An 8,471-nucleotide genomic window follows, 5' to 3' on the forward strand; every position below is an offset into this window, starting at 1 on the left:
TTCTTCATATTTGTCTCCCGTAATCAATTCTTCAGAATGTGAAGATCTTCGTATATGCTTCCTCTGAGGAGTCTGAGCTTCAACAGCTTCTTATTGAGGAGATTCAGAGTCTTTTTCCTCAGCATCTTTGGCTTTTGAAGTTTTACCTTCAGAGCCTGAATATGTAATCTCCAAATCTGTAAATTTTTCAACTAGCTTTGACTTTTCAGAGTCAAGCTTACCATCGAAGCTTACCAGAATAGGTATTGTAGAGATCTTGTTCTGAATATAAGATATTGTGTTGACTGCCTCTACCCAGAAGTGCTTAGCCACATTAGTCTCGTTGAACATGGTTCTGGCTATATCTTGCAGAATCATATTCTTCCTCTTTAAAACTTCATTCTGTAGTGGAGGTCTAGGGCAGGGGAAATCATGGGAAATTCCATTTTCATCAAAAAGTTTTTAAAATTTTTTGTTTTTAAATACTCCACCATGATCACTTCTGACTTTTACAATTCTGAGATCCTTCTCATTTTTCACTTGGGAGCAAAAGGTAGAAAAAATAGAGTGTAACTCATCCTTGTGTCTGAGAAATTTCACCCATGTCCATCTGTTGTAGTCATCAACAATGACTATTCCATACTTCTTACCATTTATAGAAGCAGTTTTCACTGGTCCAAACAAGTTAATATACAGAAGTTCCAATGGTCTAGAGGTTGAAACAATATTTTTAGCTTTGAAAGAAGTTTTAGAAAGTTTTCCTTTCTGGCATACTTCACAAAAAGCATCTGAAGTAAACTTCAGGTTTGTCAGGCCTCTGACTAAATTAAGCTTGTTTATCTAAGAAATCCTCCTCATGTTAGCATGGCCCAATGGTCTATGCCATGTCCATTGCTCTTCATTTACAAACATAAGACATTTTACATTTTGATTTTTTAAATCAGAAAGTCTTATCTTATAAATGTTGTTCTTCCTTTTTCCATTGAAAAGAATTGAGCCATCTTTTTGTTTGATAGCTTTACATGACTTTTAATTGAAAATAATGTCATAACCATTATCACTTAATTGACCTATGGATAGAAGGTTATGCATTAATCTTTCAACTAAAAGAACATTAGTAATGGAAGGGAGAGAATCGTTACCTACTATTCTGAAGCCAATAATCTTGCCTTTATGATCACCTTTGAAACTGATGATGCCTCCAAGCTTATGTTATAGGCTTTGGAACATATGTATTCTTCCCGTTAGGTACCATGAATGGTGTCTCAACTCAACTGCTAAGGATATCTGCAACATAGATTATCTTGTCCTTAGGTACCCACAAATTTTTGGGTCCTTTTGAGTTAGTCTTCCCATATTTTTTAATAAACTTGGATTTCTATGTAGGATATCTATACATGAATGCATGGTTTAATATGAATTAGTTTTTTCTTTAGCCTTAGGTTTTGAAAAAGTTTTACCTTTTGGCATAACACCATTTTGTTTACCAAAACAAACAAAATTGGACTGAAGAGTATTTGGTTTATCATCTTTTTCAGAATCAGATTCTTCATCAGAATCATACCCAATACCCCTTATTTTCTTTCTGATTATGCCATAAATAATTGAAGCCATTAAGCTTTTATCCAGGCTTTTAGCAAGAAATTTATAGAAAGACTTATCATATTTCTTTATGATATCACCAGAACCTATAGAGGCTTTTGAAAGAAGTTTCTTCTCAGGTTTGAGACTCTTGCTTTGATGCACAAAGTTTTTGTTTTTCAAAATAAAGTTTTATTCACTCAAACTTGAAAAATCTTTCTGAAGCTTACAATATTCCTCTAATTCAGATACATGACTCTTATTCAGATCCTTGCATTTGTCCAGAAGCTTCTGATACCTGTCCAGAACTTCTGATAAACTAGACTCAAGTTCACAACGAGAGAGTTCAGTAAATACCTCTTCAAACTATATGCATGACTCTTCTTCAGATCCTTGCATTTGTCCAGAAGCTTCTGATACTTGTCCAGAACTTGTGATAAACTAGATTCAAGTTCAGAACAATAGAGCTCAACAAATACCTCTTCAAAATCTGATTCTAATTTTGATTCTGATTGAATGGTCTCAAAAGGAGCTTTTATGCATGCCATCAGCGCCACATTAGCCTACTTTTCCTCAGAATCGTCTTCTGAGAACTCTTAATCATCCCATGTAACCATCAGACCCTTCTTCTTTCCTCTAAAGTTCTTCTTAGGTCTTTCTTTCTTTAACTTGGGACATTCATTCTTGAAATGGCATGGCTTCTTGCACTCAAAGCACGTGAGTTCCTTACCAGCTCCAGCTTTCTTGAATCCAGAAGTAAACTCATAACGACTACATGTCCTTCTTTGTCCTCTAAATTTTCCTTGTTTTTTCTTCCAGAGTTGATTGACACGTCTGGACAGAAGAGTCTTCTTCTTCTGATTCCTTTTTAGAATCTTCATCAGTTTATGCTTGAAGAGCTTTTATCTTCTCACATATTCTGGATGACTTCAGAGCAATAGATTTTCTCTTTCTCTTGGGATCATCTTCCTCAAGCTCAATCTCGTGACTTCTTAAAGAACTAATCAGTTCTTCCATAGAACTGTTATTCAAATCCTTTGATAACTTCAGAGCAGTTACCATAGGTCTCCGATGTTTAGGTAGACTTTTGATGATCTTCTTCACATGATCAGTAGTAGAATGTCCTTTGTTCATAACCTTAAGTCCTGTAATAAGAGTTTGAAACCTTGAGAACATGTTCTCAACAGTTTCCTCATCTTCCATCTTGAACGCTTCATATCTTTGAATCAAGGCAAGAGCCTTTGTTTCTTTTACTTGTCTGTTCCCTTCGTGAGTCATCCTCAGAGAGTCAAAATAGACTTTGAATTATCTCTGTTGGTGATCTTTTCATACTCAGTGTATGAAATAGCGTTCAGCAAGATAGTTCTAGCTTTGTGATGATTCTTATAATCTTTATTCTGTTGTTCTGTCATAACTCTTCTTTCAACTTTATTGCCACTTGCATCTACTAGGTGTATGTAGCCATCAACTACCATTTCCCATAGATCAACATCGTGACCTAGAAATAAGCTACATATTCTATCTTTCCAATAAACAAATCTATCTCCATCAAAAACATGAGGTTTAGTATTATAGTGATCTCTATCATTTGCTTGAGCAACTGGTGGTGGGAGAGTAGCCATTGTGTTTCTCACTGGATCTTTATCTGACACTATTAAGTGTATGATAATCTTATCAAGATCAGAACCAGAGCTCTGATGTCAATTTAAGGTGGCAAGAAATACAATAAAGTGGGGGATTGAATTGGGTTTCTAAAAATTAAAGATTTTTTTAAACCCAACACAATCAAACAGTAACACAAACAAGAAAAACAACACAGTTATTTTTATCTTGGTTCGCTGTTAACAAAGCTACCTCTAGTCCACCCGCCAAGGTAATTTTTTTCTTCTCAACAAGGACTTAATCCACTATAATTGAAACTAATTACATACACCATAAAGATAACCCACGTTTTTCTTCTTGAGTTTATCTGACTAAAACCTAGTCACTCAAGGAATACACTCAAATAAATGAGATTTATAAGTATGTGTTTACAATATTGCTTCTAAGAAAGCATATTAACATAAGTTAAGTACAAGGAAGTTCTCACACAATAACGAAGAAAAACTTTATGTATGTTAACAAACACTATCCACAAATAATATTAAGTTTAGATAAAGCATTGTGTAATAGTGTAGTGAATAGTAATGTGAATCAGCTTCACTATATGTCCAACATTCCAAGTCTCCTTTATATAGGCAGTTAAAAGATCTATTGGAGGGTAGAACTAGAATAGAAAAATGCAGTCGGCTCTTTGTATAACGGTTTTCATATTGGGAGGCAAAATGGTACAATAGTATTGTCCTTAGCCCACAAAATCAGTGTAGTGGACGGAAGGGTGATCTTGTATTGTGTACTATTTTCCTGACGTAAAACCTTTTGATCTTATCTTCTAATCTTCAGAGGCTTCTGAAAAAAGGATGTTGAAGCATGCTTAGAAGGATCAAGAGAACAGTTGAGAGAATCTTCAGAACCTCGGTCTTCAGAGTCTTGACACAGTTCCTCAGAACCTGGTCTTCAGAGTCTTCAAGTCTTGTTCTTCAGAGTATTTAGAACTTGAGAGCGCAGAATCTTGAAGGCTTGATAATCCTTCAGAGGCTCTTCAATCTAATTCACATTCAGAAGCTTTAGCACAAACGTTTATCATAAATATTGTCTAAGAGAATTCTAGAACTTGATAGCATCTTGTAAAACACTTCGTATCTCTTCAGAGTCAGAGTGTGTTGAGTCCAGAATCTGATGACATCACACGTCAATTCTTCAGAGGTAGAACATGTTAGCAAAAGCTACACACTAGATAAAAACTATTAGCGTACAAAATTATTCTCTAAGAAATAATACATTATCATCACCAAAACTAAATGTCAGATGCAGAACCAAATCTTTTTTTGATAAGATATATTGTATATTATATGTATTGGATGCGTTTTCCTAGGATTGGATACTTGGGTGGTTAAATAACACAATAAAATAAAAAATATGATCATTGTCTATTAGTGTCCTCTAATGGCTCTATTTTTCCTAAAATATTAATTTTTTATTATAAAAAAACATGAAATATATATATATATATATATATATATATATATATATATATATATATATATATATATATATATATATATATATATATATATATATATATATATATATATATATATATATATATATATATATATATATAAGTTAGATAAGATGGTCGGGGTTGGGGAATCCGCGGGGTGGAGGGTACTTCCCCGATCCCCGCCCTGAAGTATCATCGGGGGAACTTTTCCCTCCATCCTCATCTCCGCGGGGAAAAAATCTTTGATTTCAAAGCCCATAACATACAATCCCCACAGAGATCACCATTAACAAATGCAAATTGACATCAAAAAACCCCTTTTTCAACTCTCTACATATTCTTTGTCGTCAATTAAACCATTCAAGAGCATTCACCTTAAATTTTGACTCCATCAATTAAAAATAAATTATTTCAAAATTACAAAAATTCTCAAAACACGTCAATGATTCATTTCAATAAGTAAAATAACGAGAAGACGCAGAAAATCACGAAATAAAATAATAACATAAATTAAACAAGAAATAAAATATTCAAGTTTTATATTAAAAGAAAAACCTTAAATTTGTCTATAACAATTAAAATTAAAACTCATCAAGAGATAAAAGAAAACAAAATCTTTTCATAATCAAACAAAATAAAGAATACCTTTATAATGAACTAAGGTAGCATCTCCCACCACATAAAATTTGCAATCTCATGATCCTGATTAGCAAGACAATTTGCACACCTTTTGCTTTCTCTATAAATCAGGGTATCGGTCTTATTAACCTGAAGGCGTTTACAATTAAACCATCACTTACGGAGATCCCAAGGTATCCTTCATTATACATTGCAGAGCAATTTGGAAGTATGTTTCTATCCAAACATTCAATATGTCTCTCCTATTAAACTCATATATCGTTATCATAATTGAAAGAATTTTCGCTCTGAGAACATTTTGCACCCCAAGATTTACGGCAAAGGCACCCCAAAATTCCCTTGATGATCCCTTGAAATTCCATATCCTACTTCTAGATTGCCTCTAATTGATCTATTTATGTTTATCTTAATCTATCTAAAGTCCGAATTTTTCCAGAAGGTTGTAATAATTTTAGGAGCTTTATAAAACCTTTTTCTGAATCTGCAGGTTATCTGAAATTCCATGTTTAATCCTACAATAGGAAATCCAACCTTTAGAGAGAGAAAATATAATCTTCGTAAAAGCCAATATTTGGCCCACTGTCACATGCAGATAAGGTTTAGAATTGTTGTACCTCAACTCATTTTTGGCTAGCTAAATTTGATGGACAATGTAAATTAGGGCAATAGTTATGGTATCTTGAAGCTTGGGGTGCCACCCCAACAAGACCATCCTGAAAATATCCTCTGTGGATTTTGGGAAAGTGATAATCCGAGATTTCTATGTTATAACTCGCCATATTGCATAAGAAAAATGGCAGTTAAAGAAGATATGATTCGAAGTTTCCATTTGACTGCCACATAAGCCCCACATGGATGACATACTACATTCAATTTTCATTAGATTGTCATTGCACGTGATTTTGTTATGAATTCTCTGCCACATGATGAAGGAAACAAATGGAGGAATGAAGGTCTTCCAAATTAACTTTGCCCATGCTAGTATCGTATGCTTATTCTCCACACATGTGTGTGCATCATTCGTTGTTAACAAACCATTGTTCGATTGCGTCCAAAGTAATTAAATTGGAAACTACCCGTGAGGAATATGGATCTGATTGAAGCCAGTATTTATCTTTGAATAATTCAACATTATAAAGTTCGGAATGGTTCATCTATGTTCCTCAATGAGGTTTTCTACCTTTGTAGAGAATTGTTTCCTATTGGCACAAGGGATTTCCAAAATCTCACCGAGCGATTCCCCTAACAAGTTGTCATTCTGATAGTTGATTTTATCCCCCCTTCCGACAACCCGCCTAGTTCCATCCAACGGGAGATTAAGATGACACTTTATCCCTAGCCAGATTGATGAGTTAATGTGATACATACATGGCAACTTATTATAATTATAGCGAGATCTGCAAACAAACACCCATTTCTCTTTAAATGTCATGAAATCCCAACTAAACTTAAAAATTAGGGCCTCATTAATATGCTTAGGAGATTTAAGCCTTAAACTTTCTTGATCCGTCGATCTGCACACAATTGTTCAAGCCATCATGCAAATTTTTCGGATGAGAATATCTGGACTCTAGATAAAATTTATGAACAACATATCCAAATGCGTCAGGACCTTATCAAGCCTTCTATAAATAAGAAAGGAGTACACCAACATGCTTTGAATGATCGATTTTAGAAATTGAGGCATCCCCATAATTGATAACAACACACATTTCCAAGACGCGAGTTTTGTCCAAATTTTGTGGAAGAGTTTCAGGAAGTGAATCTGCTTCAATTTACCTTTGAAAATTTGACAATTCATATACTCAAAAAGAACAGCCCTGATTAAAACTTAATCAAGTTTGGATGTTGTCCACTCTCTACAACGAGATGGCTCCCGCATAGAGGTTGTTTCTCAAAATTAATCAATTGCCTTATGCTTTGCCGTAGTCCTTAAAAATCTTCTGAATCTCTAAGAGTCCCCTCTTGTTACCATGGTAGAAAATCATGATATCATCTGCAAAGAGAATCTGAGATGGAATCCTTGGTGCGCCGCATTGGTTAAAGTGTGACTAAAGACATCTTCTGCAAAGCAGTAACACGATAAATGATCTCCTTGTCTCATCCCTCTTTTGTAGTTATAGAAACCTATTAGCAATGTTTTAAAAACCGGACCAGTGAAACTTACGGTTTAAGGTTCAATTGGTTCAACCGGTTAAACTTATGGCCAAATCGTTTATTAAATAAATTAATAATATAAAAATAAATTTCATAAATATGTCACACATAATCGATTTTTTTAAAAAAAAACCATTATTTTCAATTTAAATCCCTAAATAACCTATTTTAAAAATAAAAAATAACCATTTTTCTTAACTGATGCGCCAGTTGAACTGGCGCATCCAATTAAGCGTCAAAAGAGGCGCCCAGAGCCTTGGCGCATACATGTAAAACCAATGCATGTATGTGCCACATGCATTGGCGCATGCATGTGTGCATGTGTGTATGCACCACATGCATTGGCGCATGCATGTGTTATGTGTGTGTTATGTGTGTGGAGCCTAGTGCATTGGCGCATGCATGTTTTGGTTCTTCTATAAATATCATGCGCATCTCCCATATTATTTCACACAACTTCTTACCCTTCTTCCATTTTCCTTCGATTTCTTCAATCTCCTTCAATTTTGTTTTCTTTAATCATGTCTGAATACATTCACAAGAGAAATGTCAATTTAGTCTTTTCAGCAGCCGCACCTCCGGTACAGATTCGACTTTGAAATATAAATTCGTTTCAACATCTTAATCGGACGTTGGACCACTGGTTAGATGGAGAAATTGCAGATGGTGAAAGGATTAGAAGAATTCAATGGCTTGAATCCATGTTCAACCAAAATGGAGAAGTGTGTGAATTGGTGGATATTAAGACTGACAGAGACATTCACAGAATGATGTATAATATGTTCAAAATTGTTTTGATGGTTGTAATCGCTTAGTTATAGTAATGGTATTTTATTTGTTGTAGTTGTTTGTGTTGTTGTTTATGTGTTAAATGTGTTGTATTTGTTTGTGATGGTATTTTCTCACAAAGTTATCATATGAAATAAATATTGTTTTTAATATAAAGCAAAATAGGTACATGTATAATTATCTTGTTGTGCTTGTTCCAACACTATGACAGTTAATACGATTG

The sequence above is a fragment of the Lathyrus oleraceus genome, chromosome 5 (genome assembly GCF_024323335.1).
Source record: "Lathyrus oleraceus cultivar Zhongwan6 chromosome 5, CAAS_Psat_ZW6_1.0, whole genome shotgun sequence".
Taxonomy (NCBI): domain Eukaryota; kingdom Viridiplantae; phylum Streptophyta; class Magnoliopsida; order Fabales; family Fabaceae; genus Lathyrus; species Lathyrus oleraceus.